Source organism: Oncorhynchus mykiss, chromosome 14, assembly GCF_013265735.2.
Source record: "Oncorhynchus mykiss isolate Arlee chromosome 14, USDA_OmykA_1.1, whole genome shotgun sequence".
Classification (NCBI taxonomy): domain Eukaryota; kingdom Metazoa; phylum Chordata; class Actinopteri; order Salmoniformes; family Salmonidae; genus Oncorhynchus; species Oncorhynchus mykiss.
In genome coordinates this window covers 13837158-13848637 of record NC_048578.1, presented here as the reverse complement: position 1 = coordinate 13848637, position 11480 = coordinate 13837158, and the positions used below count along the sequence as shown (strand labels likewise).

Genomic DNA, 11480 nt, shown 5'->3' with positions numbered 1-11480 from the left:
CAGGGAGAGAGTGCGCTGTGTGTGTGTGTTTGTGCGCGTGAATGTGTGTGTGATGTTTATTTTTAAGGCAGTAATGAGTGATTGCATTATCAACCTTTGGCATGCCTTTTTAAAATATAGGTTTTGGAGCGATACAGTATGTGTTCAAAGTACTAAGTTAGTAGTTTGTTTTTCTTGTTCTTTTCGATTATCAATCCCTGTTTTTACCATCAACTGTAGGGCTACAATTTAGACACAACATTTCTAAACAAATTCAGTGTTTTCTGTATTTGTTTTGATGTAATTGTACATACCGACATGTACATTATTATAATGGATTAATGGGCAACATTTGATGAGATCATTCCGTTTGTGATTTATCTTTGTACAATACAAATGTCTTGCCATTTTGGTTTCAGCCACTAGAGGGAAGTCACACCTTGTGTAAAAGAAGTTGGAGAAGTCGGCAGTAAAGTGGACCCAACAGCAAAAGATGAAACGGATGGAGTTGTCAAAGATTCAGGGCGTCTCAATAGTCTGAACTGGCTACCTCTACTCATCACCTTGACTACATTTGTTTGTACATTGATCTAAAAACCAATCTCACAGCTCACTTAGATCACTCCAGTTGAAGGAAAGGAAGTAAAGAAAGTGGACATCTTTGAACTATTTAGCTGCATTAGTGTCTCACTTACGAGAAGATCGACATAGTACATGGTAGCAAAACTACAACAATTGTCCCCTTTTGCACTCCTATCTGTGAGCTACTATGATATGTCTAGGCATTCCATTAAAACAGCAAATCAGAGGTTTTGAGAAAGGTCTATGTATAAACCAGACTAAATAACAGAGTTCATCTTGTTTTAGGGAGTGGATCTCATGACTATCTGGATGACTAAATGTGACGACACAGCATTTCAACTAAATGTGCCATCCTCACTTGTCATGCTTTTTTTGGACAATATCTCCTGAGTCGACCATTGCTTTTTGTTAGTCCCTATATGTGTGTTGTGGGCTCCAAATCTGTAGGTCGAACCTTTCACTTCCATTTGTTACCTAATATGTAGCATATTATTTAGCAGTCTTTTTGCAGTAGGGGGCAGTTTCTTGTTTTTGTTGGCCTAGTGTGTAATGAGGCAGTGTTTGGTGAGAGCCTCCCATTTGGTGGGTCATTCAGACCCTGTGTAATGGGTCTGATTCGCTATGCTCTGGTAGTTTTTAATAGACTCCATTGTTACCAGGGTACCCTCAGAAAAACAAGATGAAATTCACAATTTTCATTCATCTGCTTGCTCTGCCCTCATAGCCTCAAATTTGAAGTGTTTTACCAATTTCATTGCGGGACCACCAGGACTACAAGTTAAACACAAAACAATTTGACATATACAGTTGCGTTTATTAGTTTTATTGATGAATGTCAAAAAGAATGTCTGCCAAAGAAACAACCTGATAAAAAAAGACTAAGAATTCTGTAAGTACAGCTTGTTTGCTCAGTGGGAAATTAAAATCGAACTAGACAGTGACAATTGTGGCGTTTGTGACAGCAACTGTGACCTTATTACAATATAGACACTGGGATTTCCTATGATCTATGTACTGTAGAAGAACCCGTTACCTTCTAACGACACTTGTGTGGCTTGTGAGCATCTTAGAGCAAACAAGTTACGTGTTCGTGAGTCTTTTGATATGTCATACTAGTTTGTAGCACAAAACGTTATGACTCTACATGCGTTTTTGTAAGGAGAACCGTTTTTGGGATCAGCCCAGTCTCAAACACTGCTCTAGCTCAGCTTCCGTTAATCACACACTCATTTTTTTTATTTATTTAACCTTTATTTAAACTAGGCAAGTCAGTTGAGAACAAATTCTTATTTACAATGACTGCCTACCCCGGCCAAACCTGGACGATGCTGTGCCAATTGTGCGCCGCCCTATGGGACTCCCAATCACGTCCGGATGTGATGCAGCCTGGATTCAAACCAGGTACTGTAGTGACGCCTCTTGCACTGAGATGCAGTTCCTTAGACTGCTGTGCCACTCGGGAGCCCCAAATGATTGGTACCAGTGGATGCAGAAGAAATAGACCAATCCAAAGGTACAACCCAGCAGTCTCAAACACACAATGTATTAAAGGGCTTAGAAGTCCAAAACATGCCGGTGTTACTGTGGGACTCAATATTTAATAGACCAGGGTAGTTCATTAAAGCGAGACGGTTTATAGTGTGACTATATCAGCAATGTTTTAATGGCACCATGGGTTAAGAGCAAGTGTTAAATGTGCCTACAGTAGTAACCTAAGAGATGGTTGTATTAGATATCTCAGATTAAAGTCTCGCTTACAGTTTATGGTTTGATGTATGTCCCAGTAAAAACTCCTGGCTCTAATCAAGAACCTATTTGGAAGATTAAGTCAGTTAATTTTTTTTATCACACATATGAAACCTATTAATGTAGTGTAGCATTTGAGAAAAGTCAAGTTCTTAATTTGCGTTATTGTCATGTTAACCCTGTAGTCCTCCCGTTGTGGTGTTGGTCGACTCTTATTTCCTTTTCATCTGACGTCTCCATGTTGACGGCTCAGAATAAAACCTGGTGTTCCTCTGGGCTAGGGGGTATACTGTGGACACACTGCTGAGGTGTGCCGCACTTCCTCAGGTTACATAATACCTACTGTTAATATACTCCTGGGGCCCGCACACTCAATGTGGAATGGGTCATGAGTCTACATTGACAAGGGGGTTTACAAGTTTCTGTGTTTACAAGTTTCAGACAAAATGGCAACAGTTCTCTACAGAAAATGTTCTCTTGAATCACAATCTATGGTAATGTACACTCGAGAAGAATAAGGTTGAGTAATTTTGACTAAATCCACTGACTTGAATCTTACAATTTACATTCTTGATAGGAATTGCTCATATAGTGCGAATCTTTCACTATGAGCCTAAAACATATCCAAACTTAGATAAGGTCTGTAAAGTTTCACGTTTCAACTTTTAATGTCACATGCACAAGTACAGTGAAATGCCTTTTTTGCAAACTCAAAACCCAACAATGAAATAATAACAATGTAATACAAGAAAAAAAACACGAGAAATGAGAAGAAATATGAAGAACACAATAAGTAAGCAAGCATGCTATGTACAGGGTCAGTTCCAATACCGTATTTACAATGTGCAGGGATACTGGAGCAATGGAGGTAGATATGTATAGGGGTAAGGTGACTAGGCATCAGGATACATTGTATGATAAACAGAGTAGCAGCAGCTTGCATGTGAGTGTAGAGTCAGTATAAATGTATGTGCATATTATGTGTGAGAGCAGTTGATAGAGTGTGTGTGTGTGTGTGTAGGGCCCTGTGATTGTGCAAAAATACAAAAGGTCAATAAAGACAAGGTTAACTCAGTCCGTGTATTTATTTTGTTAGCTATGTATCAGTCTTATTGCTTTGGGATAGAAGCTGTTCAAGAGCCTAATGTATATATTTAAAGGCTTTTCTGATTAGATGTGTCTTTTCCATACTGTCTAAACGTTTTGCTGACTCATCACTTGCTATTACATAAGTTTAGTCCCTTTGAGCTGGAACATCTGGGTGGGGGCAATTGCAGCCAGGGTCAGATGACATCAGTTCACCTTTCACCTACTTTCACTGAGCAGGGGCCAAGTTACTATAGTATGTCTGAAACATCCTGTGAAAAAGGCCGAAATCGATAGCAGGTAGCCTACCCAATTAATACTTAACTCTTAAAACATAGTCGTTATGCTCCTCTAGTCTAAGGTAGAGCTTTTACACATCTATTATGTGATTCAGCAGACAATGAAACCATGTTATTACCTGTTTACATGCTCTACCTCATCTTGTCTTATAGCCTATGTGGTTTTGCAAAAGTCAGGAGAATTATTTAAATGTACCTCAACGTCACAAGCGATACTATATGTAAGCTGCTTTTGTAACCTTTCTGATTTAGGGAGCTCCGTCCAGTATTTTTCTTTCACCATATCGCCTACGTGGTGTTGCAGAAGTCATGAGAATTGTTTAAATGTATCTCACAGGGCATACTATATTGACAGTAGTAGGCCATTGTTTTTCGTGCCTTTCTTACACAGGACGTTATGTGTTTAATTTTTATTTTACCCTAAGTGATCATGAGAATTCTTTAACACAGACCAGTGTACTCCAAATGTTGTTTTTCTTCACCTTTATTTAGCCAGGTAGGCCAGTTGAAAACAAGTTCTCTTTTACAATTGTGACCTGGCCAAGATAAAGCAAAGCAGTGCGACAAAAACATCACAGACTTACACATGGGATAAACAAACGTATAGTCAATTACACAACAGAAAAATCTATGTACAGTGTGTGCAAATGTAGTAAGGTTAGGGAGGTAAGGCAATAAATAGGCCATAGTGGCAAAATAATTGCAATTTAGCATTAACACTGGAGTGATAGATGTGCAAGTAGAGATACTGGGGTGCAAAAGAGCAAATAAATAAATAACATTATGGGGATGAGGTAGTTGGGTGTGCTATTTACAGATGGGCTGTGTACAGGTACAGTGATCGGTAAGCTGCTCTGACAGCTGATGCTTAAAGTTAGTGAGTGAGATATGTCTCCAACTTCAGTAATTTTGCAATTCGTTCCAGTCATTGGCAGCAGAGAACTAGAAGTAAAGGCGTCCAAAGTAGGTGTTGGCTTTGGGGATGACCAGTGAAATATACCTGCTGGAGCGCGTGCTACAGGTGGGTGTTGCTATGGTGATCAGTAAGCTGAGATAAGGTGGGACTTTACCTACCAAAGACCATAGATGACCTGGAGCCAGTGGGTTTGGCGACGAATATGTAGCGAGGGCCAGCCAACGAGAGCATACAGGTCGCAGTGTTGGGTAGTATATGGGGCTTTGGAGACAAAACGGATGGCACTGTGATAGACTACATCCAATTTGCTGAGAAGAGTGTTGGAGGCTATGTTGTAAATGACATCGCCGAAGTCAAGGATCGGTAGGATAGTCAGTTTTACGAGGGTATGTTTGGCACCATGAGTGAAGGAGGCTTTGTTGCGAAATAGGAAGCCGATTCTAGATTTCATTTTGGATTGGAGATGCTTAATGTGAGTCTGGAAGGAGAGTTTACAGTCTAACCAGACACCTAGGTATTTGTAGTTGTCCACATATTCTAAGTCAGAACCGTCCAGAGTAGTGATGCTAGGCAGGCGGGCAGGTGCGGGTAACAATCGGTTGAAGAGCATGCATTTAGTTTTACTAGCATTTAAGAGCAGTTGGAGGCCACGGAAGGACTGTTGTATGGCATTGAAGCTCGTTTGGAGGTTTGTTAACACAGTGTCCAAGGAAGGGCCAGATGTACTGTATACAGAATGGTGTCGTCTGTATAGAGGTGGATCAGAGAATCACCAGCAGCAAGAGCGACATCATTCATATATACAGAGAAATTAGTCGGCACGAGAATTGATCCCTGTGGCACCCCCATAGAAACTGCCAGATGTTCTGACAGCAGGCCCTCCGATTTGACACACTGAACTCTATCTGAGAAGTAGTTGGTGAACCAAGCGAGGCAGTCATTTGAGAAACCAAAGCTTTTGAGTCTGTTGATAAGAATGAGGTGATTGACAGAGTCGAAAGCCTTGGCCAGGTTGATGAAAACAGATTAATACCATAAAATGTTTTCTACTGTTATTTCCCAGTACTAGGCTTCTGCAAATATTACTAATACATTGTTCCCATTTTTCACATTAATTAGGGACTGAGGCCTGCACTGCAGAGTTATCCTATTGACTAGAATGAGATGACATCAGCTTGACTTTAGACCACTTGAGGTATGAAAACGTCTGGCAAACTTTGAACTGTTCCTTTTCTGATTAGAGTGTTGGAGATGGTATTCTGAGGATATGCTCTGCCTACAGCTATAAATCCTACTGTGTTGATAAGTTATTGAGCTTTGAGTAGTTGAACTTTTAACCGGCTAAGAGTCCCATTCAGATTGGCAGAATGAAAAGGTCATAATTGATATAATTAAAAAGAGCTACAATGATTGGTTTCATGAATATGCATAACCTAATAGTGTAATTATTTAACTATTTCATGGGCCTTATAATTTCCATCTATAAACATATTTATTTGCACTAATCCAATTCATAGGTGAGAGGCTACGCCATTTCGGGGGAGCAAATTACTGTATTGTCATCAAGGGTAACTTGCTGACTGCAAATCTCTTCAAATCTTTCCTTTCAATGACATTTGTGTTTTTGTCATTGTCACATTGCTTTGGGGAAATGTTTTCAGTCTTTTAAAAAGAACACCCCCTCGGCTGAACTCATTGTTGTTTCCCAAGTGATGAGTCATTAATCATCAGCCTATTTCACAGACAGTGTAGTGAAGAAGGTGCAACAGGAGGCTGAAGAAATGTGGCTTGTCCCTAAAACCCTCACAAACTATTACAGATGCACAATTGAGAGCATCTTGTCAGGCATTATCACCATCTGGTACGGCAACTGCACCGCATGCAACCACAGGGCTCTCCAGAGGGTGGTGCGGTCTGCCCAACACATCACCGTGGGCAAACTACCTGCCCTCCAGGACACCTACAAGCACTTGATGTCACAGGAAAGCCAAAGAAATCATCAAGGACATCAACCACCCGAGCCACTGCCTGTTCACCGAACTATAATGCAGAAGGCGAGGTCAGTACAGGTGCATCAAAGCTGGGACCGAGAGAATGAAAAACAGCTTCTATCTCAAGGCCATCGGACTGTTAAATAGCCATCACTAACCGGCTTCCACCCGGTTATGCAACCCTGCACCTTAGAGGCTGCTGCCCTATTTACATAGATTTGGAATCACTGCCCACTTTAATAATGGAACACTAGTCACTTTAATAATGTTTAAATAATGTTTACATACTGCTTTACTCATCTCATATGTATATACTGTATTCTATTCTACTGTATTTTAGTCAATTACACTCTGACATAGCTCTATATAATATTTATATATTGCTTAATTCCATTAGTTTACTTTTAGATTTGTGTGTATTGTTGTGAATTGTTTTAGCTACTTCTGCACTGTTAGATACTACTACACTGTTGGAGCTAGGAACACAAGCTTTTCGCTACACCTGCAATAACATCTGCTAAATATGTGTATTTCACCAATACAATTTGATTTGATACATGCAACCTGGAAATGATTGGAAGAAATCAGGGGAAGTATCTAATTAATGGTTGAATCTCATGAAAGGTAAACATGACCAGATTATGTTTTGACAGTAAATTATGGGGTTTAATCTAAATCTATGGAAAAAAAACATATGCAGCGTCAGTGATTGTTCGTTTTCATTCTGAATAATCAGAATGAAAATGCGGTTAAGAGCATTGTGCCAGTGACCGAATAGCCGAGCTGGCTGTCGATGTGCCCTTGAACAAGGCACTTCATTAATCCTAATTGCTCCTGTAAATCTCTCTGTATAAGAGGGTCTGCTAAATGACCAAATTGTCAAACAAAATGTACAGAATTTGTGGAAAGAGGATGGCGTATAGGCCTATAACCCAACTGTTTACCCAAACGAAATGTAGTCCCGGGAAGGCTATTTACTACTTTAAATACATGTAGGTCTATGGTTTTTATTTCGATTATCATTAGTTCCAGATGTTAAGGAGGTCGGGGAGTGCGAGTAGCCCCGAGTCTACATGTGCTCCACTAGGGGGATTTAATCACGGAACATCTCCATGACCGAGAGTAACCCCTGTAGTTCTCCAAGCGGATGTAGCCAAGGTTCACTCCATATAAAAGCTTTTCTAGATCCAGATGATTCTCCTCCTCTGTGTACAGGTCACACATGCCTGGATAACAAGCCAGGATAAAAAATATTTCAAAAAGTGGTGAAGAAGTGTGGTTTAGCTTAGGAGGAAACACAATTGATGCTGAAAGGGTCTGATTTCGTGCCTTTGGGAAAAGGTATTTCGATTTTCCACTGATTAATTGTCTGTCGTTTGTTTCTTCTCTTCTTTTAATGGTAGTCCTATCTGCTAGAAAGAAAGCTGAAAATATAACGGAGTTATATGGCAAACTTTTGCTATTTTTCTTTTCAACAACGCATCACTTATAGATATTTTTGTTTTATAGCAAAAAATGTGTTCGTTGTAGTTTTTGTTGTACTTAATTATAAAACACGATGTAGACTAGTCTTCCGTCACATTTACAACCACATTATGTATTGTTATGTAACAGTGATTTACTCATTTAGGAAAAGGACTTCATATTAGATTTTTCCAAGCATGCGGAGAACACCGCATGGCACGAATCTTCTCATTGTGATAAACTGACTTTAAAAAAACTATCCCATATTTTCTATTCAATTACATTCTTTGCAGAGTTATCCCTGTACTTGTTCTACAACATTTTGCCACCAAACAAGTTAATAAACAACTTAGAAACAAGTTACTTTGTTTTTAATTTACAGTAAGGGACGTCAATGTGAAGCCCAGCAAAATAACATGTTATTGAGTAATTTATATTGTCGTATTACCTGCGGGAGTTATCACACAAACAGCCCACCTGGCTCTTGTGAGTACAAAAGACAGGGAGACAATAGCCTAGACTGAGCTTGTCACTCCAAACACCGGTAGAGAAGCTGATAGTAGCGTACGGTAGAGATAGAGGATGCAACATTGTATATTTCCCGTTATGGCGTCTGTGCAAGCATGGGCAACGTCATTGAGTCCATCTCAATTTTAAAGTAGTACATTTTCTTCTTCTACTACTTCTATGGTAAACAAACTGAAAGGTTACATAGTGCACACTTAAATCACATTTTATTGGTCACATACACATGGCTAGCAGATGTTATTGTGAGTGTAGTGAAATGCTTCTAGATCCGACAGTGCATCAGGATCTAACAGGTAATATCTAACAAATTCCACAACAAAACCTAATACACACAATCTATTAAAGGAATGGGATGAGAATATATAAGTATAAAATATATGAATGAGCAGTGACAGAGCGGCAAACATGCAAGAGATAGAAAATAATAGATAGTGAAGGATACAGTATATAAATGTGAGATGTAAACATTCTTAAAGTGGCATTATTAAAGTGACTAATGATCCATTCATTTAAATGGCCAATGGTATCAAGTCTGTAGGTAGGCAGCCACCTCTGTGCTGGTGGTGACTGTATAACAATCTGATGGCCTTGAGATAGAATCTGTTTTTCTATTTCTCTGTCCCAGCTTTGATGTACCTGTACTGGCCCCGCCTTCTGGATGGAAGCAGGGTGAACAGGTAGTGGCTCAGGTGGTTATTGTCCTTGATTATCTTTTTTGGCTTCCTGTGACATCGGGTGTTGTAGGTGTCCTGGGGGGCATGTAGTTTGCCCCCGGTGATGCGTTGTGCAGACCGCACCACCCTCTGGAGAGCCCTGCGGTTGTGGGCGGTGTAGTTGCCGTACCAGGCGGTGATGCAGCCCGACAGGATGCTCATAATTGTGCACCTGTAAAAGTTAGTGAGTGTTTTCGAGTGACAATACCAATTTTTTCAGCCTCCACACTGTCTGTGTGCGTGGACCATTTCAGTTTGTCGGTGATATCTACACCGAGGAACTTAATACTTTCCACCTTCTCTACTGCTGTCCCGTCGACGTGAATAGGGGGGTGCTCCCTCTGCTGTTTCCTGAAGTCCACGATCATCTCTTTTGTTTTGCTGACATTGAGTGAAGGGTTATTTTCCTGACACCACACTTGGAGGGCCCTCACCTCCTGTAGGCTGTCTCGTCGTTGTTGGTAATCAAGTCTACCTCTGTAGTATTGTCTGCAAACTTGATGATTGAGTTGGAGGTGTGCATGGCCATACAGTCGTGGGTGAACAGGGAGTACAGGAGAGGGCTGAGAGCGGGGCCCCAGTGTTGAGGATCAGTGGAGTGGAGATGTTGTTTCCTACCTTCACCACCTGGGGGCGGCCCGACAGGAAGTCCAGGACCCAGTTGCACAGGGCGGGTCGACACTGCAACCTAGATTGTGTTTGAACAGGTATAAAGACAAGATTGATGATTTACTGCCACCTGCAGTTATGGAATGTTTTCTCACAAGAAAAATTAATTGGCTGATCCCTCCTGGTGACCTGGAGGAATTATGTGCTCCTTCCTTAACCCATAGGAAGTGTCACCCAGTTGACTTCTTCAAAATGTTGAATGTCCTCATTGGTGCTGCACATGCTAAAACAGGCTTTTGTGCACTAGAGTCCTTTATTTCTGTGTAGCCTACTCACTCATTCACTTATACCCATGCTCCATTTGTTGGGTTCATGCTGAGACACTTTAAAAAACAATTATTTTACCTTTATTTAACAAGGCAAGTCAGTTAAGAACAAATGTTTATTTTACAACAACGGCCTACACTGGCCAAACCCTTCCCTAACTACGCTGGGCCAATTGTGCGGCGCCCTATGGGACTCAATCACGGGATTGGACCAGGGATTGGACCAGGGTCTGTAGTGAGGCCTCTAGCACTGAGATACAGTGCCTTGGACCACTGCGCCACTCAGGAGCCCTAATGCGCCATGGTGGGTGAAAAAAATGTCCAGACTAATCCGTTCAGTTGGGTTTTTTATTTATTAGTTCCCTCAATATAAACATTCATTCAATCTATTTATTAATTCATTCTCTCCGACCAAATAAAATTGTATTTGTCACACATGCGCCGAATACAAAAGGTGTAGACCTTACTGTGGAATGCTTACTTATAGGGCCCTTAACCTACAATGTAGTTTGAAAAAAGTAAGTAAGAAATAGGAACGCATTCTACTTCTGTACCATGACGGTTTCATTCCCACTTAGCCTACAACAATTGCAGCCTAATGTAAGTAAATATATTTAGTTAAATTACATGCTTCAAATGGTGATTATCACTGATCATTCAATAGCTTATTTCCAGTTTCAGAGTTTTCATATGCCTTTTAACCATAAGGACAAATAACCCTTGTGATTTGTAATTTCAATATCCTGAAAAGCCAGGAGCCTCACTAGCAGTCAAAACTGAATGATGCATGTTTACGATGCAAACAAAATACATTTTGTGCAAACTCCGATTCATGCCACTTGGACAACATAAACAGTTATCCATTTTGCGCGAATCTCATCCCTGTGACCCAGTGTTTTATCCCTCGTCTATGAAGTTAGGGCCATATATGTCCAGTAAAACATGGTGCAGCCAAACGCCTGGATGTATTTATGTTGTTTACAATTGTGCATGTGAGGAAAGGCATGCTTCGGTGTTAACCGGTGCAATGATGCGCTCTCATCCCTAGGCAGGAATTCTGTCTGGCTCTGCTTCATGATCGTAGATGTTCTAGTTTATACTCCGGGGGAGTTCATTAGCTAGCTACCCTGGCAATTAGCTAATATCCAGGTGAATGTATTGTCATCGCAACAAAGCAAATAGCTATCAGTTTTAGTTATGAACATGGAGCCAGAGCCGCTTTAAACCATCTATCTACCTGT

General features: G+C 40.6%; 1 protein-coding gene across 1 annotated transcript in view; it reads left to right on the top strand.

Moving 5' to 3' along the window:
• Positions 1–7763: 7763 nt before the first annotated feature.
• abca1b (ATP-binding cassette, sub-family A (ABC1), member 1B) overlaps positions 7764–11480 on the top strand; it is a 38942-nt gene continuing 35225 nt past the window's right edge. The window contains exon 1 of the mRNA XM_036943019.1: positions 7764–7940. The gene's annotated coding sequence lies outside the window, so the exon portion shown is untranslated. The remainder of the gene's footprint in view (positions 7941–11480) is intronic.